The sequence below is a fragment of the Aulostomus chinensis genome, chromosome 1 (genome assembly GCF_037954235.1).
Source record: "Aulostomus chinensis isolate RoL2024-O1b breed Wild chromosome 1, RoL_Achi_v1.0, whole genome shotgun sequence".
In the NCBI taxonomy this organism is placed as follows: Eukaryota; Metazoa; Chordata; class Actinopteri; order Syngnathiformes; family Aulostomidae; genus Aulostomus; species Aulostomus chinensis.
Window position 1 is genome coordinate 34,429,010 of NC_141320.1, and position 24,095 is coordinate 34,453,104.

The following is a 24,095-nucleotide window of genomic DNA, read 5'->3' on the forward strand; positions in this document are numbered from 1 at the left end:
TTCGTAGCAACGCTCACTACATCACTGTCTAATCATTTCTTAGGGAAGTAGCGACTCTCATTACACTGCTTTAGCATTATTTTGAAATTACTATCAACTCTCACCACATCACTGTAGCATCACTTCTTAGGTTTGTAGCAACTCTCACGACATCACTGTCGCATGATTTTGAGATTCGTAGCAACTCTCACCACATCACTGTAGCATCATTTTGAGGTTCGTAGCAACTCTCACCACATCACTGTAGCATCATTTCTTAGGTTTGTAGCAACTCTCATTACATCACTTTAGAATCATTTTGAGGATCGTAGCAACTCTCACCACATCACTGTAGCATCATTTCTTAGGAAAGTAACAACTCTCATTGCATCACTTTAGCGTGATTTTGAAATTACTATCAACTCTCACGACATCACTGTAGCATCATTTCTTAGGTAAATAGCAACTCTCACCACATCACTGTAGCATCATTTCTTAGGTAAATAGCAACCCTCATTACATCACTGTAGCATCATTTTGAGGTTCGTAGCAACTCTCACCACATCACTGTAGCATCATTTCTTAGGTTTGTAGCAACTCTCATTACATCACTTTAGAATCATTTTGAGGATCGTAGCAACTCTCACCACATCACTGTCGCATCATTTCTTAGGAAAGTAACAACTCTCATTGCATCACTTTAGCGTGATTTTGAAATTACTATCAACTCTCACAACATCACTGTAGCATCATTTTGAGGTTCGGAGCAACTCTCACCACATCACTGTAGCATAATTTGTTAGGTAAATAGCAACCCTCATTACATCACTGTAGCATCATTTCTTAGGTAAATAGCAACTCTCACCACATCACTGTAGCATCATTTCTTAGGTAAATAGCAACCCTCATTATATCACTGGAGCATCATTTTGCGGTTCGTAGCAACTCTCACTACATCACTGTAGCATCACTTCTTAGGTTTGTCGCAACTCTCATTACATCACTTTAGCATCATTTTGAAGATCGTAGCAACTCTCACTACATCACTGTTGCATCATTTTGAGGATAGTAGCAACTCTCACGACATTACTTTAGCATCATTTTGAGATTCGTAGCAACTCTCATTACATCACTGTAGCATCATTTTGAGGTTCGTAGCAACTCTCACCACATCACTGTAGCATCATTTCTTAGGTAAATAGCAACCCTCATTACATCACTGTAGCATCATTTTGAGGTTCGTAGCAACGCTCACTACATCACTGTCGCATCATTTCTTAGGGAAGTAGCAACTCTCATTACACTGCTTTAGCATTATTTTTAAATTACTATCAACTCTCACGACATCACTGTAGCATCACTTCTTAGGTTTGTAGCAACTCTCATTACATCACTTTAGCATCATTTTGAGATTGGTAGCAACTCTCACGACATTACTGTCGCATCATTTTGAGATTCGTAGCAACTCTCACCACATCACTGTAGCATCATTTTGAGGTTCATAGCAACTGTCACCACATCACTGTGGCATCATTTCTAAGGTAAATAGCAACCCTCATTACATCACTGTACCATCATTTTGAGGTTCGTAGCAACTCTCACCACATCACTGTTGCATCATTTCCTAGGGAAGTAGCAACTCTCATTACACCGCTTTAGCATTATTTTGAAATTACTATCAACTCTCACTACATCACTGTAGCATCACTTCTTAGGTTTGTCGCAACTCTCATTACATCACTTTAGCATCATTTTGAGGATCGTAGCAACTCTCACCACATCACTGTAGCATCATTTTGAGGTTCGTAGCAACTCTCACCACATCACTGTAGCATCATTTCTTAGGTTTGTAGCTACTCTCATTACATCACTTTAGAATCATTTTGAGGATCGTAGCAACTCTCACCACATCACTGTAGCATCATTTCTTAGGAAAGTAACAACTCTCATTGCATCACTTTAGCGTGATTTTGAAATTACTATCAACTCTCACGACATCACTGTAGCATCATTTTGAGGTTCGTAGCATCTCTCACCACATAACTGTAGCATCATTTCTTAGGTAAATAGCAACTCTCACCACATCACTGTAGCATCATTTCTTAGGTAAATAGCAACCCTCATTACATCACTGTAGCATCATTTTGAGGTTCGTAGCAACTCTCACTACATCATTGTAGCATCACTTCTTAGGTTTGTAGCAACTCTCATTACATCACTTTAGCATCATTTTGAGATTCGTAGCAACTCTCACGACATTACTGTTGCATGATTTTAAGATTTGTAGCAACTCTCATTACATCACTGTAGCATCACTTCTTAGGTTCGTAGCAACTCTCACTACATCACTGTCGCATCATTTTGAGATTCGTAGCAACTCTCACCACATCACTGTAGCATCATTTTGAGGTTCATAGCAACTCTCACCACATCACTGTAGCATCATTTTGAGGTTCGTAGCAACTCTCACCACATCACTGTAGCATCATTTCTTAGGTAAATAGCAACCGTCATTACATCACTTTTGCATCATTTTGAGGTTCGTAGCAACTCTCACTCCATCATTGTAGCATCATTTCTTCGGGAAGTAGGAACTCTCATTACACCGCTTTAGCATTATTTTGAAATTACTATCAACTCTCACCACATCACTGTAGCATCATTTTGAGGTTCGTAGAAACTCTCACCACATCACTGTCGCATCATTTCTTAGGTTTGTAGCAACTCTCGTTATATCACTGTAGCATCATTTTGAAATTCGTAGCAACTCTCACCACATCACTGTAGCATCATTTCTTAGGTAAATAGCAACCCTCATCATATCACTGGAGCATCATTTTGCGGTTCGTAGCAACTCTCACTACATCACTGTAGCATCACTTCTTAGGTTTGTCGCAACTCTCATTACATCACTTTAGCATCATTTTGAAGATCGTAGCAACTCTCACTACATCACTGTTGCATCATTTTGAGGATAGTAGCAACTCTCACGACATTACTTTAGCATCATTTTGAGATTCGTAGCAACTCTCATTACATCACTGAAGCATCATTTTGAGGTTCGTAGCAACTCTCACCACATCACTGTAGCATCATTTCTTAGGAAAATAGCAACCCTCATTACATCACTGTAGCATCATTTTGAGGTTCGTAGCAACGCTCACTACATCAGTGTCGCATCATTTCTTAGGGAAGTAGCAACTCTCATTACACTGCTTTAGCATTATTTTGAAATTACTATCAACTCTCACCACATCACTGTAGCATCACTTCTTAGGTTTTTAGCAACTCTCATTACATCACTTTAGCATCATTTTGAGATTCGTAGCAACTCTCACGACATTACTGTCGCATCATTTTGAGATTAGTAGCAACTCTCATTACATCACTGTAGCATCACTTCTTAGGTTCGTAGCAACTCTCACTACATCACTGTCGCATCATTTTGAGATTCGTAGCAACTCTCACCACATCACTGTCGCATCATTTTGAGGTTCGTAGCAACTCTCACCACATCACTGTAGCATCACTTCTTAGGTTTGTCGCAACTCTCATTACATCACTTTAGCATCATTTTGAGGATAGTAGCAACTCTAACGACATTACTTTAGCATCGTTTTGAGATTCGTAGCAACTCTCATTACATCACTGTAGCATCATTTCTTAGGTAAATAGCAACCCTCATTACATCACTGTAGCATCATTTTGAGATTCGTAGCAACTCTCACCACATCACTGTAGCATCATTTCTTAGGTAAATAGCAACCCTCATTATATCACTGTAGTATCATTTTGCGGTTCGTAGCAACTCTCACCACATCACTGTAGCATCATTTCTTAGGTAAATAGCAACCCTCATTATATCACTGTAGTATCATTTTGCGGTTCGTAGCAACTCTCACCACATCACTGTAGCATCATTTTGAGGTTCGTAGCAACTCTCACCACATCACTGTAGCATAATTTCTTAGGTTTGTCGCAACTCTCATGACATCACTGTAGCATCATTTTGAGGTTCGTAGCAACTCTCACCACATCACTGTAGCATCATTTCTTCGGTAAATAGCAACCCTCATTACATCACTGTTGCATCATTTTGAGGTTCGTAGCAACTCTCACTACATCATTGTAGCATAATTTCTTAGGGAAGTAGCAACTCTCATTACACCGCTTTAGCATTATTTTGAAATTACTATCAACTCTCATTACATCACTGTAGCATCACTTCTTAGGTTCGTAGCAACTCTCACTACATCACTGTCGCATCATTTTGAGATTCGTAGCAACTCTCACCACATCACTGTCGCATCATTTTGAGGTTCGTAGCAACTCTCACCACATCACTGTAGCATCACTTCTTAGGTTTGTAGCAACTCTCATTACATCACTTTAGCATCATTTTGAGGATAGTAGCAACTCTCACGACATTACTTTAGCATCGTTTTGAGATTCGTAGCAACTCTCACCACATCACTGTGGCATCATTTCTTAGGTAAATAGCAACCCTCATTACATCACTGTAGCATCATTTTGAGGTTCGTAGCAACTCTCACCACATCACTGTAGCATCATTTCTTAGGTAAATAGCAACCCTCATTACATCACTGTAGCATCATTTTGCGGTTCGTAGCAACTCTCACCACATCACTGTAGCATCATTTTGAGATTCGTAGCAACTCTCACCACATCACTAGAGCATCATTTCTTAGGTAAATAGCAACCCTCATTATATCACTGTAGTATCATTTTGCGGTTCGTAGCAACTTTCACCACATCACTGTAGCATCATTTCTTAGGTAAATAGCAACCCTCATTATATCACTGTAGTATCATTTTGCGGTTCGTAGCAACTCTCACCACATCACTGTAGCATCATTTTGAGGTTCGTAGCAACTCTCACCACATCACTGTAGCATAATTTCTTAGGTAAATAGCAACCCTCATTACATCACTGTATTATCATTTTGAGGTTCGTAGCAACTCTCACCACATCACTGTAGCATCATTTCTTAGGGAAGTAGCAACTCTCATTACACCGCTTTAGTATTATTTTGAAATTACTATCAACTCTCACCACATCACTGTAGCATCACTTCTTAGGTTTGTAGCAACTCTCATTACATCACTTTAGAATCATTTCGAGGTTCGTAGCAACTCTCACGACATCACTGTCGCATCATTTTGAGATTGGTAGCAACTCTCACGACATTACTTTAGCATCATTTTGAGATTCGTAGCAACTCTCATTACATCACTGTATCATCATTTTGAGGTTCGTAGCAACTCTCACCACATCACTGTAGCATCATTTCTTAGGTAAATAGCAACCCTCATTATATCACTGTAGCATCATTTTGCGGTTCGTAGCAACTCTCACCACATCACTGTCGCATCATTTCTTCGGTAAATAGCATCCCTCATTATATCACTGTAGTATCATTTTGCGGTTCGTAGCAACTCTCACCACATCACTGTAGCATCATTTTGAGGTTCGTAGCAATTCTCACCACATCACTGTAGCATCATTTCTTCGGTAAATAGCATCCCTCATTATATCAATGTAGTATCATTTTGCGGTTCGTAGCAACTCTCACCACATCACTGTAGCATCATTTTGAGGTTCGTAGCAATTCTCACCACATCACTGTAGCATTATTTCTTAGGTTCTTAGCAACTGTCATTACATCACTTTAGAATCATTTTGAGGTTCGTAGCAACTCTCACTACATCATTGTAGCATCATTTCTTAGGTAAGTAGCAACTCTCATTACACCGCTTTAGCATTATTTTGAAATTACTATCAACTCTCACCACATCACTGTAGCATCACTTCTTAGGTTTGTAGCAACTCTCATTACATCACTTTAGCATCATTTTGAGATTCGTAGCAACTCTCACGACATTACTGTAGCATGATTTTGAGATTAGTAGCAACTCTCATTACATCACTGTAGCATCACTTCTTAGGGTCGTAGCAACTCTCACTACATCACTGTCGCATCATTTTGAGATTCGTAGCAACTCTCACCACATCACTGTCGCATCATTTTGAGGTTCGGAGCAACTCTCACCACATCACTGTGGCATAATTTCTTAGGTAAATAGCAACCCTCATTACATCACTGTAGCATCATTTTGAGGTTCGTAGCAACTCTCACCACATCACTGTAGCATCATTTCTTAGGTAAATAGCAACCCTCATTACATCACTGTAGCATCATTTTGCGGTTCGTAGCAACTCTCACCACATCACTGTCGCATCATTTTGAGATTCGTAGCAACTCTCACCACATCACTGTAGCATCATTTCTTAGGTAAATAGCAACCCTCATTACATCACTGTAGCATCATTTTGAGTTTCGTAGCAACTCTCACCACATCACTGTAGCATCATTTCTTAGGTAAATAGCAACCCTCATTATATCACTGTAGTATCATTTTGCGGTTCGTAGCAACTCTCACCACATCACTGTAGCATCATTTTGAGGTTCGTAGCAACTCTCACCACATCACTGTAGCATCATTTCTAAGGTAAATAGCAACCCTCATTACATCACTGTAGCATCATTTTGAGGTTCGGAGCAACTCTCACCACATCACTGTAGCATCATTTCTTAGGGAAGTAGCAACTCTCATTACACCGCTTTAGCATTATTTTGAAATTACTATCAACTCTCACCACATCACTGTAGCATCACTTCTTAGGTTTGTAGCAACTCTCATTACATCACTTTAGCATCATTTTGAGATTCGTAGCAACTCTCACGACATTACTGTCGCATCATTTTGAGATTTGTAGCAACTCTCACCACATCACTGTAGCATCATTTTGAGGTTCGTAGCAACTCTCACCACATCACTGTGGCATCATTTCTTAGGTAAATAGCAACCCTCATTATATCACTGTACCATCTTTTTGAGGTTAGAGCAACTCTCACCACATCACTGTCGCATCATTTCTTAGGGAAGTAGCAACTCTCATTACACCGCTTTAGCATTATTTTGAAATTACTATCAACTCTCACGACATCACTGTAGCATCACTTCTTAGGTTTGTCGCAACTCTCATTACATCACTTTAGCATCATTTCGAGGACTGTAGCAACTCTCACGACATCACTGTCGCATCATTTTGAGATTCGTAGCAACTCTCATCACATCACTGTAGCATCATTTCTTCGGTAAATAGCAACCCTCATTACATCACTGTTGCATCATTTTGAGGTTCGTAGCAACTCTCACTACATCATTGTAGCATCATTTCTTAGGGAAGTAGCAACTGTCATTACACCGCTTTAGCATTATTTTGAAATTACTATCAACTCTCACCACATCACTGTAGCATCACTTCTTAGGTTTGTAGCAACTCTCATTACATCACTTTAGCATCATTTTGAGATTCGTAGCAACTCTCACGACATTACTGTAGCATGATTTTGAGATTAGTAGCAACTCTCATTACATCACTGTAGCATCACTTCTTAGGTTCGTGGCAACTCTCACTACATCACTGTCGCATCATTTTGAGATTCGTAGCAACTCTCACCACATCACTTTCGCATCATTTTGAGGTTCGTAGCAACTCTCACCACATCACTGTAGCATCACTTCTTAGGTTTGTAGCAGCTCTCATTACATCACTTTAGCATCATTTTGAGGATAGTAGCAACTCTCACGACATTACTTTAGCATCGTTTTTAGATTCGTAGCAACTCTCATTACATCACTGTAGCATCATTTTGAGGTTCGGAGCAACTCTCACCACATCACTGTGGCATCATTTCTTAGGTAAATAGCAACCCTCATTACATCACTGTAGCATCATTTTGAGGTTCGTAGCAACTCTCACCACATCACTGTAGCATCATTTCTTAGCTAAATAGCAACCCTCATTACATCACTGTAGCATCATTTTGCGGTTCGTAGCAACTCTCACCACATCACTGTCGCATCATTTTGAGATTCGTAGCAACTCTCACCACATCACTGTCGCATCATTTCTTAGGTAAATAGCAACCCTCATTACATCACTGTAGCATCATTTTGAGTTTCGTAGCAACTCTCACCACATCACTGATGCATCATTTCTTAGGTAAATAGCAACCCTCATTACATCACTGTAGCATCATTTTGAGTTTCGTAGCAACTCTCACCACATCACTGTAGCATCATTTCTTAGGTAAATAGCAACCCTCATTATATCACTGTAGTATCATTTTGCGGTTCGTAGCAACTCTCACCACATCACTGTCGCATCATTTTGAGATTCGTAGCAACTCTCACCACATCACTGTAGCATCATTTCTTAGGTAAATAGCAACCCTCATTACATCACTGTAGCATCATTTTGAGTTTCGTAGCAACTCTCACCACATCACTGTAGCATCATTTCTTAGGTAAATAGCAACCCTCATTATATCACTGTAGTATCATTTTGCGGTTCGTAGCAACTCTCACCACATCACTGTAGCATCATTTTGAGGTTCGTAGCAACTCTCACCACATCACTGTAGCATAATTTCTTAGGTAAATAGCAACCCTCATTACATCACTGTAGCATCATTTTGAGGTTCGTAGCAACTCTCACCACATCACTGTAGCATCATTTCTTAGGGAAGTAGCAACTCTCATTACACCGCTTTAGCATTATTTTGAAATTACTATCAACTCTCACCACATCACTGTAGCATCACTTCTTAGGTTTGTAGCAACTCTCATTACATCACTTTAGAATCATTTCGAGGTTCGTAGCAACTCTCACGACTTTACTGTACCATGATTTTTAGATTAGTAGCAACTCTCATTACACTGCTTTAGCATTATTTTGAAATTACTATCAACTCTCACCACATCACTGTAGCATCACTTCTTAGGTTTTTAGCAACTCTCATTACATCACTTTAGCATCATTTTGAGATTCGTAGCAACTCTCATGACATTACTGTCGCATCATTTTGAGATTCGTAGCAACTCTCACCACATCACTGTAGCATCATTTTGAGGTTCGTAGCAACTCTCACCACATCACTGTGGCATCATTTCTTAGGTAAATAGCAACCCTCATTATATCACTGTACCATCATTTTGAGGTTAGAGCAACTCTCACCACATCACTGTCGCATCATTTCTTAGGGAAGTAGCAACTCTCATTACACCGCTTTAGCATTATTTTGAAATTACTCTCAACTCTCACTACATCACTGTAGCATCACTTCTTAGGTTTGTCGCAACTCTCATTACATCACTGTAGCATCATTTTGAGGTTCGTAGCAACTCTCACCACATCACTGTAGCATCATTTCTTTGGAAAATAGCAACCCTCATTACATCACTGAAGCATCATTTTGAGGTTCGTAGCAACGCTCACTACATCACTGTCGCATCATTTTTTAGATTCGTAGCAACTCTCACGACATTACTGTCGCATCATTTTGAGGTTCGTAGCAACTCTCACCAAATCACTGTAGCATCATTTTGAGGTTCGTAGCAACTCTCACCACATCACTGTGGCATCATTTCTTAGGTAAATAACAACCCTCATTACATCACTGTACCATCATTTTGAGGTTCGTAGCAACTCTCACCACATCACTGTCGCATCATTTCTTAGGGAAGTAGCAACTCTCATTACACCGCTTTAGCATTATTTTGAAATTACTATCAACTCTCACTACATCACTGTAGCATCACTTCTTAGGTTTGTCGCAACTCTCATTACATCACTTTAGCATCATTTTGAGGATAGTAGCAACTCTCACGACATTACTTTAGCATCGTTTTGAGATTCTTAGCAACTCTCATTACATCACTGTAGCATCATTTTGAGGTTCGGAGCAACTCTCACCACATCACTGTGGCATCATTTCTTAGGTAAATAGCAACCCTCATTACATCACTGTAGCATCATTTTGAGGTTCGTAGCAACTCTCACCACATCACTGTAGCATCATTTCTTAGGTAAATAGCAACCCTCATTACATCACTGTAGCATCATTTTGCGGTTCGTAGCAACTCTCACCACATCACTGTAGCATCATTTTGAGATTCGTAGCAACTCTCACCACATCACTGTAGCATCATTTCTTAGGTAAATAGCAACCCTCATTATATCACTGTAGTATCATTTTGCGGCTCGTAGCAACTCTCACCACATCACTGTAGCATCATTTTGAGGTTCGTAGCAACTCTCACCACATCACTGTAGCATAATTTCTTAGGTAAATAGCAACCCTCATTACATCACTGTAGCATCATTTTGAGGTTCGTAGCAACTCTCACCACATCACTGTGGCATCATTTCTTAGGTAAATAGCAACCCTCATTACATCACTGTAGAATCATTTTGAGGTTCGTAGCAACTGTCAACACATCACTGTCGCATCATTTCTTAGGGAAGTAGCAACTCTCATTACACCGCTTTCGCATTATTTTGAAATTACTATCAACTCTCACCACATCACTGTAGCATCACTTTTTAGGTTTTTTAGCAACTCTCATTACATCACTTTAGCATCATTTTGAGAATCGTAGCAACTCTCACTACATCACTGTTGCATCATTTCCAGGATAGTAGCAACTCTCACGACATTACTTTAGCATCATTTTGAGATTCGTAGCAACTCTCATTACATCACTGTAGCATCATTTTGAGGTTCGTAGCAACTCTCACCACATCACTGTAGCATCACTTTTTAGGTTTTTTAGCAACTCTCATTACATCACTTTAGCATCATTTTGAGAATCGTAGCAACTCTCAGTACATCACTGTTGCATCATTTCGAGGATAGTAGCAACTCTCACGACATTACTTTAGCATCATTTTGAGATTCGTAGCAACTCTCATTACATCACTGTATCATCATTTTGAGGTTCGTAGCAACTCTCACCACATCACTGTAGCATCATTTCTTAGGTAAATAGCAACCCTCATTATATCACTGTAGCATCATTTTGCGGTTCGTAGCAACTCTCACCACATCACTGTCGCATCATTTCTTCGGTAAATAGCATCCCTCATTATATCACTGTAGTATCATTTTGCGGTTCGTAGCAACTCTCACCACATCACTGTAGCATCATTTTGAGGTTCGTAGCAATTCTCACCACATCACTGTAGCATCATTTCTTCGGTAAATAGCATCCCTCATTATATCAATGTAGTATCATTTTGCGGTTCGTAGCAACTCTCACCACATCACTGTAGCATCATTTTGAGGTTCGTAGCAATTCTCACCACATCACTGTAGCATTATTTCTTAGGTTCTTAGCAACTGTCATTACATCACTTTAGAATCATTTTGAGGTTCGTAGCAACTCTCACTACATCATTGTAGCATCATTTCTTAGGTAAGTAGCAACTCTCATTACACCGCTTTAGCATTATTTTGAAATTACTATCAACTCTCACCACATCACTGTAGCATCACTTCTTAGGTTTGTAGCAACTCTCATTACATCACTTTAGCATCATTTTGAGATTCGTAGCAACTCTCACGACATTACTGTAGCATGATTTTGAGATTAGTAGCAACTCTCATTACATCACTGTAGCATCACTTCTTAGGGTCGTAGCAACTCTCACTACATCACTGTCGCATCATTTTGAGATTCGTAGCAACTCTCACCACATCACTGTCGCATCATTTTGAGGTTCGTAGCAACTCTCACCACATCACTGTAGCATCACTGCTTAGGTTTGTAGCAACTCTCATTACATCACTTTAGCATCATTTTGAGGATAGTAGCAACTCTCACGACATTACTTTAGCATCGTTTTGAGATTCTTAGCAACTCTCATTACATCACTGTAGCATCATTTTGAGGTTCGGAGCAACTCTCACCACATCACTGTGGCATCATTTCTTAGGTAAATAGCAACCCTCATTACATCACTGTAGCATCATTTTGAGGTTCGTAGCAACTCTCACCACATCACTGTAGCATCATTTCTTAGGTAAATAGCAACCCTCATTACATCACTGTAGCATCATTTTGCGGTTCGTAGCAACTCTCACCACATCACTGTAGCATCATTTTGAGATTCGTAGCAACTCTCACCACATCACTGTAGCATCATTTCTTAGGTAAATAGCAACCCTCATTATATCACTGTAGTATCATTTTGCGGCTCGTAGCAACTCTCACCACATCACTGTAGCATCATTTTGAGGTTCGTAGCAACTCTCACCACATCACTGTAGCATAATTTCTTAGGTAAATAGCAACCCTCATTACATCACTGTAGCATCATTTTGAGGTTCGTAGCAACTCTCACCACATCACTGTGGCATCATTTCTTAGGTAAATAGCAACCCTCATTACATCACTGTAGAATCATTTTGAGGTTCGTAGCAACTGTCAACACATCACTGTCGCATCATTTCTTAGGGAAGTAGCAACTCTCATTACACCGCTTTCGCATTATTTTGAAATTACTATCAACTCTCACCACATCACTGTAGCATCACTTTTTAGGTTTTTTAGCAACTCTCATTACATCACTTTAGCATCATTTTGAGAATCGTAGCAACTCTCACTACATCACTGTTGCATCATTTCCAGGATAGTAGCAACTCTCACGACATTACTTTAGCATCATTTTGAGATTCGTAGCAACTCTCATTACATCACTGGAGCATCATTTTGCGGTTCGTAGCAACTCTCACTACATCACTGTAGCATCACTTCTTAGGTTTGTCGCAACTCTCATTACATCACTTTAGCATCATTTTGAAGATCGTAGCAACTCTCACTACATCACTGTTGCATCATTTTGAGGATAGTAGCAACTCTCACGACATTACTTTAGCATCATTTTGAGATTCGTAGCAACTCTCATTACATCACTGTAGCATCATTTTGAGGTTCGTAGCAACTCTCACCACATCACTGTAGCATCATTTCTTAGGTAAATAGCAACCCTCATTACATCACTGTAGCATCATTTTGAGGTTCGTAGCAACGCTCACTACATCACTGTCGCATCATTTCTTAGGGAAGTAGCAACTCTCATTACACTGCTTTAGCATTATTTTTAAATTACTATCAACTCTCACGACATCACTGTAGCATCACTTCTTAGGTTTGTAGCAACTCTCATTACATCACTTTAGCATCATTTTGAGATTGGTAGCAACTCTCACGACATTACTGTCGCATCATTTTGAGATTCGTAGCAACTCTCACCACATCACTGTAGCATCATTTTGAGGTTCATAGCAACTGTCACCACATCACTGTGGCATCATTTCTAAGGTAAATAGCAACCCTCATTACATCACTGTACCATCATTTTGAGGTTCGTAGCAACTCTCACCACATCACTGTTGCATCATTTCCTAGGGAAGTAGCAACTCTCATTACACCGCTTTAGCATTATTTTGAAATTACTATCAACTCTCACTACATCACTGTAGCATCACTTCTTAGGTTTGTCGCAACTCTCATTACATCACTTTAGCATCATTTTGAGGATCGTAGCAACTCTCACCACATCACTGTAGCATCATTTTGAGGTTCGTTGCAACTCTCACCACATCACTGTAGCATCATTTCTTAGGTTTGTAGCTACTCTCATTACATCACTTTAGAATCATTTTGAGGATCGTAGCAACTCTCACCACATCACTGTAGCATCATTTCTTAGGAAAGTAACAACTCTCATTGCATCACTTTAGCGTGATTTTGAAATTACTATCAACTCTCACGACATCACTGTAGCATCATTTTGAGGTTCGTAGCATCTCTCACCACATAACTGTAGCATCATTTCTTAGGTAAATAGCAACTCTCACCACATCACTGTAGCATCATTTCTTAGGTAAATAGCAACCCTCATTACATCACTGTAGCATCATTTTGAGGTTCGTAGCAACTCTCACTACATCATTGTAGCATCACTTCTTAGGTTTGTAGCAACTCTCATTACATCACTTTAGCATCATTTTGAGATTCGTAGCAACTCTCACGACATTACTGTTGCATGATTTTAAGATTTGTAGCAACTCTCATTACATCACTGTAGCATCACTTCTTAGGTTCGTAGCAACTCTCACTACATCACTGTCGCATCATTTTGAGATTCGTAGCAACTCTCACCACATCACTGTAGCATCATTTTGAGGTTCATAGCAACTCTCACCACATCACTGTAGCATCATTTTGAGGTTCGTAGCAACTCTCACCACATCACTGTAGCATCATTTCTTAGGTAAATAGCAACCGTCATTACATCACTTTTGCATCATTTTGAGGTTCGTAGCAACTCTCACTCCATCATTGTAGCATCATTTCTTCGGGAAGTAGGAACTCTCATTACACCGCTTTAGCATTATTTTGAAATTACTATCAACTCTCACCACATCACTGTAGCATCATTTTGAGGTTCGTAGAAACTCTCACCACATCACTGTCGCATCATTTCTTAGGTTTGTAGCAACTCTCGTTATATCACTGTAGCATCATTTTGAAATTCGTAGCAACTCTCACCACATCACTGTAGCATCATTTCTTAGGTAAATAGCAACCCTCATCATATCACTGGAGCATCATTTTGCGGTTCGTAGCAACTCTCACTACATCACTGTAGCATCACTTCTTAGGTTTGTCGCAACTCTCATTACATCACTTTAGCATCATTTTGAAGATCGTAGCAACTCTCACTACATCACTGTTGCATCATTTTGAGGATAGTAGCAACTCTCACGACATTACTTTAGCATCATTTTGAGATTCGTAGCAACTCTCATTACATCACTGAAGCATCATTTTGAGGTTCGTAGCAACTCTCACCACATCACTGTAGCATCATTTCTTAGGAAAATAGCAACCCTCATTACATCACTGTAGCATCATTTTGAGGTTCGTAGCAACGCTCACTACATCAGTGTCGCATCATTTCTTAGGGAAGTAGCAACTCTCATTACACTGCTTTAGCATTATTTTGAAATTACTATCAACTCTCACCACATCACTGTAGCATCACTTCTTAGGTTTTTAGCAACTCTCATTACATCACTTTAGCATCATTTTGAGATTCGTAGCAACTCTCACGACATTACTGTCGCATCATTTTGAGATTAGTAGCAACTCTCATTACATCACTGTAGCATCACTTCTTAGGTTCGTAGCAACTCTCACTACATCACTGTCGCATCATTTTGAGATTCGTAGCAACTCTCACCACATCACTGTCGCATCATTTTGAGGTTCGTAGCAACTCTCACCACATCACTGTAGCATCACTTCTTAGGTTTGTCGCAACTCTCATTACATCACTTTAGCATCATTTTGAGGATAGTAGCAACTCTAACGACATTACTTTAGCATCGTTTTGAGATTCGTAGCAACTCTCATTACATCACTGTAGCATCATTTCTTAGGTAAATAGCAACCCTCATTACATCACTGTAGCATCATTTTGAGATTCGTAGCAACTCTCACCACATCACTGTAGCATCATTTCTTAGGTAAATAGCAACCCTCATTATATCACTGTAGTATCATTTTGCGGTTCGTAGCAACTCTCACCACATCACTGTAGCATCATTTCTTAGGTAAATAGCAACCCTCATTATATCACTGTAGTATCATTTTGCGGTTCGTAGCAACTCTCACCACATCACTGTAGCATCATTTTGAGGTTCGTAGCAACTCTCACCACATCACTGTAGCATAATTTCTTAGGTTTGTCGCAACTCTCATGACATCACTGTAGCATCATTTTGAGGTTCGTAGCAACTCTCACCACATCACTGTAGCATCATTTCTTCGGTAAATAGCAACCCTCATTACATCACTGTTGCATCATTTTGAGGTTCGTAGCAACTCTCACTACATCATTGTAGCATAATTTCTTAGGGAAGTAGCAACTCTCATTACACCGCTTTAGCATTATTTTGAAATTACTATCAACTCTCATTACATCACTGTAGCATCACTTCTTAGGTTCGTAGCAACTCTCACTACATCACTGTCGCATCATTTTGAGATTCGTAGCAACTCTCACCACATCACTGTCGCATCATTTTGAGGTTCGTAGCAACTCTCACCACATCACTGTAGCATCACTTCTTAGGTTTGTAGCAACTCTCATTACATCACTTTAGCATCATTTTGAGGATAGTAGCAACTCTCACGACATTACTTTAGCATCGTTTTGAGATTCGTAGCAACTCTCACCACATCACTGTGGCATCATTTCTTAGGTAAATAGCAACCCTCATTACATCACTGTAGCATCATTTTGAGGTTCGTAGCAACTCTCACCACATCACTGTAGCATCATTTCTTAGGTAAATAGCAACCCTCATTACATCACTGTAGCATCATTTTGCGGTTCGTAGCAACTCTCACCACATCACTGTAGCATCATTTTGAGATTCGTAGCAACTCTCACCACATCACTAGAGCATCATTTCTTAGGTAAATAGCAACCCTCATTATATCACTGTAGTATCATTTTGCGGTTCGTAGCAACTTTCACCACATCACTGTAGCATCATTTCTTAGGTAAATAGCAACCCTCATTATATCACTGTAGTATCATTTTGCGGTTCGTAGCAACTCTCACCACATCACTGTAGCATCATTTTGAGGTTCGTAGCAACTCTCACCACATCACTGTAGCATAATTTCTTAGGTAAATAGCAACCCTCATTACATCACTGTATTATCATTTTGAGGTTCGTAGCAACTCTCACCACATCACTGTAGCATCATTTCTTAGGGAAGTAGCAACTCTCATTACACCGCTTTAGTATTATTTTGAAATTACTATCAACTCTCACCACATCACTGTAGCATCACTTCTTAGGTTTGTAGCAACTCTCATTACATCACTTTAGAATCATTTCGAGGTTCGTAGCAACTCTCACGACATCACTGTCGCATCATTTTGAGATTCGTAGCAACTCTCACCACATCACTGTAGCATCATTTCTTAGGTAAATAGCAACCCTCATTACATCACTGTTGCATCATTTTGAGGTTCGTAGCAACTCTCACTACATCATTGTAGCATCATTTCTTAGGGAAGTAGCAACTCTCATTACACCGCCTTAGCATTATTTTGAAATTACTATCAACTCTCACCACATCACTGTAGCATCACTTCTTAGGTTTGTAGCAACTCTCATTACATCACTTTAGCATCATTTGGAGATTCCTAGCAACTCTCACGACATTACTGTAGCATGATTTTGAGATTAGTAGCAACTCTCATTACATCACTGTAGCATCACTTCTTAGGTTCGTAGCAACTCTCACTACATCACTGTCGCATCATTTTGAGATTCGTAGCAACTCTCACCACATCACTGTCGCATCATTTTGAGGTTCGTAGCAACTCTCACCACATCACTGTAGCATCACTGCTTAGGTTTGTAGCAACTCTCATTACATCACTTTAACATCATTTTGAGGATAGTAGCAACTCTCACGACATTACTTTAGCATCATTTTGAGATTCATAGCAACTCTCATTACATCACTGTAGCATCATTTTGAAATTCGTAGCAACTCTCACCACATCAATGTAGCATCATTTCTTAGGTAAATAGCAACCCTCATTATATCACTGGAGCATCATTTTGCGGTTCGTAGCAACTCTCACTACATCACTGTAGCATCACTTCTTAGGTTTGTCGCAACTCTCATTACATCACTTTAGCATCATTTTGAGATTGGTAGCAACTCTCACGACATTACTGTCGCATCATTTTGAGATTCGTAGCAACTCTCACCACATCACTGTAGCATCATTTTGAGGTTCATAGCAACTCTCACCACATCACTGTGGCATCATTTCTTAGGTAAATAGCAACCCTCATTACATCACTGTACCATCATTTTGAGGTTCGTAGCAACTCTCACCACATCACTGTTGCATCATTTCCTAGGGAAGTAGCAACTCTCATTACACCGCTTTAGCATTATTTTGAAATTGCTATCAACTCTCACTACATCACTGTAGCATCACTTCTTAGGTTTGTCGCAACTATCATTACATCACTTTAGCATCATTTTGAGGATCGTAGCAACTCTCACCACATCACTGTAGCATCATTTTGAGGTTCGTAGCAACTCTCACCACATCACTGTAGCATCATTTCTTAGGTTTGTAGCTACTCTCATTACATCACTTTAGAATCATTTTGAGGATCGTAGCAACTCTCACCACATCACTGTAGCATCATTTCTTAGGAAAGTAACAACTCTCATTGCATCACTTTAGCGTGATTTTGAAATTACTATCAACTCTCACGACATCACTGTAGCATCATTTTGAGGTTCGTAGCATCTCTCACCACATAACTGTAGCATCATTTCTTAGGTAAATAGCAACTCTCACCACATCACTGTAGCATCATTTCTTAGGTAAATAGCAACCCTCATTACATCACTGTAGCATCATTTTGAGGTTCGTAGCAACTCTCACCACATCACTGTAGCATCATTTCTTAGGTAAATAGCAACCGTCATTACATCACTTTTGCATCATTTTGAGGTTCGTAGCAACTCTCACTCCATCATTGTAGCATCATTTCTTCGGGAAGTAGGAACTCTCATTACACCGCTTTAGCATTATTTTGAAATTACTATCAACTCTCACCACATCACTGTAGCATCATTTTGAGGTTCGTAGAAACTCTCACCACATCACTGTCGCATCATTTCTTAGGTTTGTAGCAACTCTCGTTATATCACTGTAGCATCATTTTGAAATTCGTAGCAACTCTCACCACATCACTGTAGCATCATTTCTTAGGTAAATAGCAACCCTCATCATATCACTGGAGCATCATTTTGCGGTTCGTAGCAACTCTCACTACATCACTGTAGCATCACTTCTTAGGTTTGTCGCAACTCTCATTACATCACTTTAGCATCATTTTGAAGATCGTAGCAACTCTCACTACATCACTGTTGCATCATTTTGAGGATAGTAGCAACTCTCACGACATTACTTTAGCATCATTTTGAGATTCGTAGCAACTCTCATTACATCACTGAAGCATCATTTTGAGGTTCGTAGCAACTCTCACCACATCACTGTAGCATCATTTCTTAGGAAAATAGCAACCCTCATTACATCACTGTAGCATCATTTTGAGGTTCGTAGCAACGCTCACTACATCAGTGTCGCATCATTTCTTAGGGAAGTAGCAACTCTCATTACACTGCTTTAGCATTATTTTGAAATTACTATCAACTCTCACCACATCACTGTAGCATCACTTCTTAGGTTTTTAGCAACTCTCATTACATCACTTTAGCATCATTTTGAGATTCGTTGCAACTCTCACGACATTACTGTCGCATCATTTTGAGATTAGTAGCAACTCTCATTACATCACTGTAGCATCACTTCTTAGGTTCGTAGCAACTCTCACTACATCACTGTCGCATCATTTTGAGATTCGTAGCAACTCTCACCACATCACTGTCGCATCATTTTGAGGTTCGTAGCAACTCTCACCACATCACTGTAGCATCACTTCTTAGGTTTGTAGCAACTCTCATTACATCACTTTAGCATCATTTTGAGGATAGTAGCAACTCTCACGACATTACTTTAGCATCGTTTTGAGATTCGTAGCAACTCTCATTACATCACTGTAGCATCATTTCTTAGGTAAATAGCAACTCTCACCACATCACTGTAGCATCATTTCTTAGGTAAATAGCAACCCTCATTACATCACTGTAGCATCATTTTGAGGTTCGTAGCAACTCTCACCACATCACTGTAGCATCATTTCTTAGGTAAATAGCAACCGTCATTACATCACTTTTGCATCATTTTGAGGTTCGTAGCAACTCTCACTCCATCATTGTAGCATCATTTCTTCGGGAAGTAGGAACTCTCATTACACCGCTTTAGCATTATTTTGAAATTACTATCAACTCTCACCACATCACTGTAGCATCATTTTGAGGTTCGTAGAAACTCTCACCACATCACTGTCGCATCATTTCTTAGGTTTGTAGCAACTCTCGTTATATCACTGTAGCATCATTTTGAAATTCGTAGCAACTCTCACCACATCACTGTAGCATCATTTCTTAGGTAAATAGCAACCCTCATCATATCACTGGAGCATCATTTTGCGGTTCGTAGCAACTCTCACTACATCACTGTAGCATCACTTCTTAGGTTTGTCGCAACTCTCATTACATCACTTTAGCATCATTTTGAAGATCGTAGCAACTCTCACTACATCACTGTTGCATCATTTTGAGGATAGTAGCAACTCTCACGACATTACTTTAGCATCATTTTGAGATTCGTAGCAACTCTCATTACATCACTGAAGCATCATTTTGAGGTTCGTAGCAACTCTCACCACATCACTGTAGCATCATTTCTTAGGAAAATAGCAACCCTCATTACATCACTGTAGCATCATTTTGAGGTTCGTAGCAACGCTCACTACATCAGTGTCGCATCATTTCTTAGGGAAGTAGCAACTCTCATTACACTGCTTTAGCATTATTTTGAAATTACTATCAACTCTCACCACATCACTGTAGCATCACTTCTTAGGTTTTTAGCAACTCTCATTACATCACTTTAGCATCATTTTGAGATTCGTTGCAACTCTCACGACATTACTGTCGCATCATTTTGAGATTAGTAGCAACTCTCATTACATCACTGTAGCATCACTTCTTAGGTTCGTAGCAACTCTCACTACATCACTGTCGCATCATTTTGAGATTCGTAGCAACTCTCACCACATCACTGTCGCATCATTTTGAGGTTCGTAGCAACTCTCACCACATCACTGTAGCATCACTTCTTAGGTTTGTAGCAACTCTCATTACATCACTTTAGCATCATTTTGAGGATAGTAGCAACTCTCACGACATTACTTTAGCATCGTTTTGAGATTCGTAGCAACTCTCATTACATCACTGTAGCATCATTTCTTAGGTAAATAGCAACCCTCATTACATCACTGTAGCATCATTTTGAGATTCGTAGCAACTCTCACCACATCACTGTAGCATCATTTCTTAGGTAAATAGCAACCCTCATTATATCACTGTAGTATCATTTTGCGGTTCGTAGCAACTCTCACCACATCACTGTTGCATCATTTCCTAGGGAAGTAGCAACTCTCATTACACCGCTTTAGCATTATTTTGAAATTACTATCAACTCTCACTACATCACTGTAGCATCACTTCTTAGGTTTGTCGCAACTCTCATTACATCACTTTAGCATCATTTTGAGGATCGTAGCAACTCTCACCACATCACTGTAGCATCATTTTGAGGTTCGTAGCAACTCTCACCACATCACTGTAGCATCATTTCTTAGGTTTGTAGCAACTCTCATTACATCACTTTAGAATCATTTTGAGGATCGTAGCAACTCTCACCACATCACTGTAGCATCATTTCTTAGGAAAGTAACAACTCTCATTGCATCACTTTAGCGTGATTTTGAAATTACTATCAACTCTCACGACATCACTGTAGCATCATTTTGAGGTTCGTAGCATCTCTCACCACATAACTGTAGCATCATTTCTTAGGTAAATAGCAACTCTCACCACATCACTGTAGCATCATTTCTTAGGTAAATAGCAACCCTCATTACATCGCTGTAGCATCATTTTGAGGTTCGTAGCAACTCTCACTACATCATTGTAGCATCACTTCTTAGGTTTGTAGCAACTCTCATTACATCACTTTAGCATCATTTTGAGATTCGTAGCAACTCTCACGACATTACTGTTGCATGATTTTAAGATTTGTAGCAACTCTCATTACATCACTGTAGCATCACTTCTTAGGTTCGTAGCAACTCTCACTACATCACTGTCGCATCATTTTGAGATTCGTAGCAACTCTCACCACATCACTGTAGCATCATTTTGAGGTTCATAGCAACTCTCACCACATCACTGTAGCATCATTTTGAGGTTCGTAGCAACTCTCACCACATCACTGTAGCATCATTTCTTCGGTAAATAGCAACCCTCATTACATCACTGTTGCATCATTTTGAGGTTCGTAGCAACTCTCACTACATCATTGTAGCATAATTTCTTAGGGAAGTAGCAACTCTCATTACACCGCTTTAGCATTATTTTGAAATTACTATCAACTCTCACCACATCACTGTGGCATCACTTCTTAGGTTTGTAGCAACTCTCATTACATCACTTTAGCATCATTTTGAGATTCGTAGCAACTCTCACGACATTACTGTAGCATGATTTTGAGATTAGTAGCAACTCTCATTACATCACTGTAGCATCACTTCTTAGGTTCGTAGCAACTCTCACTACATCACTGTAGCATCATTTTGAGATTCGTAGCAACTCTCACCACATCACTGTCGCATCATTTTGAGGTTCGTAGCAACTCTCACCACATCACTGTAGCATCACTTCTTAGGTTTGTAGCAACTCTCATTACATCACTTTAGCATCATTTTGAGGATAGTAGCAACTCTCACGACATTACTTTAGCATCGTTTTGAGATTCGTAGCAACTCTCATTACATCACTGTGGCATCATTTCTTAGGTAAATAGTAACCCTCATTATATCACTGTACCATCATTTTGAGGTTAGAGCAACTCTCACCACATCACTGTCGCATCATTTCTTAGGGAAGTAGCAACTCTCATTGCACCGCTTTAGCATTATTTTGAAATTACTATCAACTCTCACTACATCACTGTAGCATCACTTCTTAGGTTTGTCGCAACTCTCATTACATCACTTAGCATCATTTTGAGGATCGTAGAAACTCTCACGACATCACTGTCGCATCATTTTGAGATTCGCAGCAACTCTCACCACATCACTGTAGCATCATTTCTTAGGTAAATAGCAACCCTCATTACATCACTGTTGCATCATTTTGAGGTTCGTAGCAACTCTCACTACATCATTGTAGCATCATTTCTTAGGGAAGTAGCAACTCTCATTACACCGCTTTAGCATTATTTTGAAATTACTATCAACTCTCACCACATCATTTTAGCATCACTTCTTAGGTTTGTAGCAACTCTCATTACATCACTTTATCATCATTTGGAGATTCGTAGCAACTCTCACGACATTACTGTAGCATGATTTTGAGATTAGTAGCAACTCTCATTACATCACTGTAGCATCACTTCTTAGGTTCGTAGCAACTCTCACTACATCACTGTCGCATCATTTTGAGATTCGTAGCAACTCTCACCACATCACTGTCGCATCATTTTGAGGTTCGTAGCAACTCTCACCACATCACTGTAGCATCACTTCTTAGGTTTGTAGCAACTCTCATTACATCACTTTAGCATCATTTTGAGGATAGTAGCAACTCTCACGACATTACTTTAGCATCGTTTTGAGATTCGTAGCAACTCTCATTACATATCTGTAGCATCATTTCTTAGGTAAATAGCAACCCTCATTACATCACTGTAGCATCATTTTGAGATTCGTAGCAACTCTCACCACATCACTGTAGCATCATTTCTTAGGTAAATAGCAACCCTCATTATATCACTGTAGTATCATTTTGCGGTTCGTAGCAACTCTCACCACATCACTGTAGCATCATTTCTTAGGTAAATAGCAACCCTCATTATATCACTGTAGCATCATTTTGCGGTTCGTAGCAACTCTCACCACATCACTGTAGCATCATTTTGAGGTTCGTAGCAACTCTCACCACATCACTGTAGCATCATTTTGCGGTTCGTAGCAACTCTCACCACATCACTGTAGCATCATTTTGAGGTTCGTAGCAACTCTCACCACATCACTGTAGCATAATTTCTTAGGTAAATAGCAACCCTCATTACATCACTGTAGCATCATTTTGAGATTCGTAGCAACTCTCACCACATCACTGTAGCATCATTTCTTCGGTAAATAGCAACCCTCATTACATCACTGTTGCATCATTTTGAGGTTCGTAGCAACTCTCACCACATCACTGTAGCATAATTTCTTAGGTAAATAGCAACCCTCATTACATCACTGTAGCATCATTTTGAGGTTCGTAGCAACTCTCACCACATCACTGTAGCATCATTTCTTAGGGAAGTAGCAACTCTCATTACACCGCTTTAGTATTATTTTGAAATTACTATCAACTCT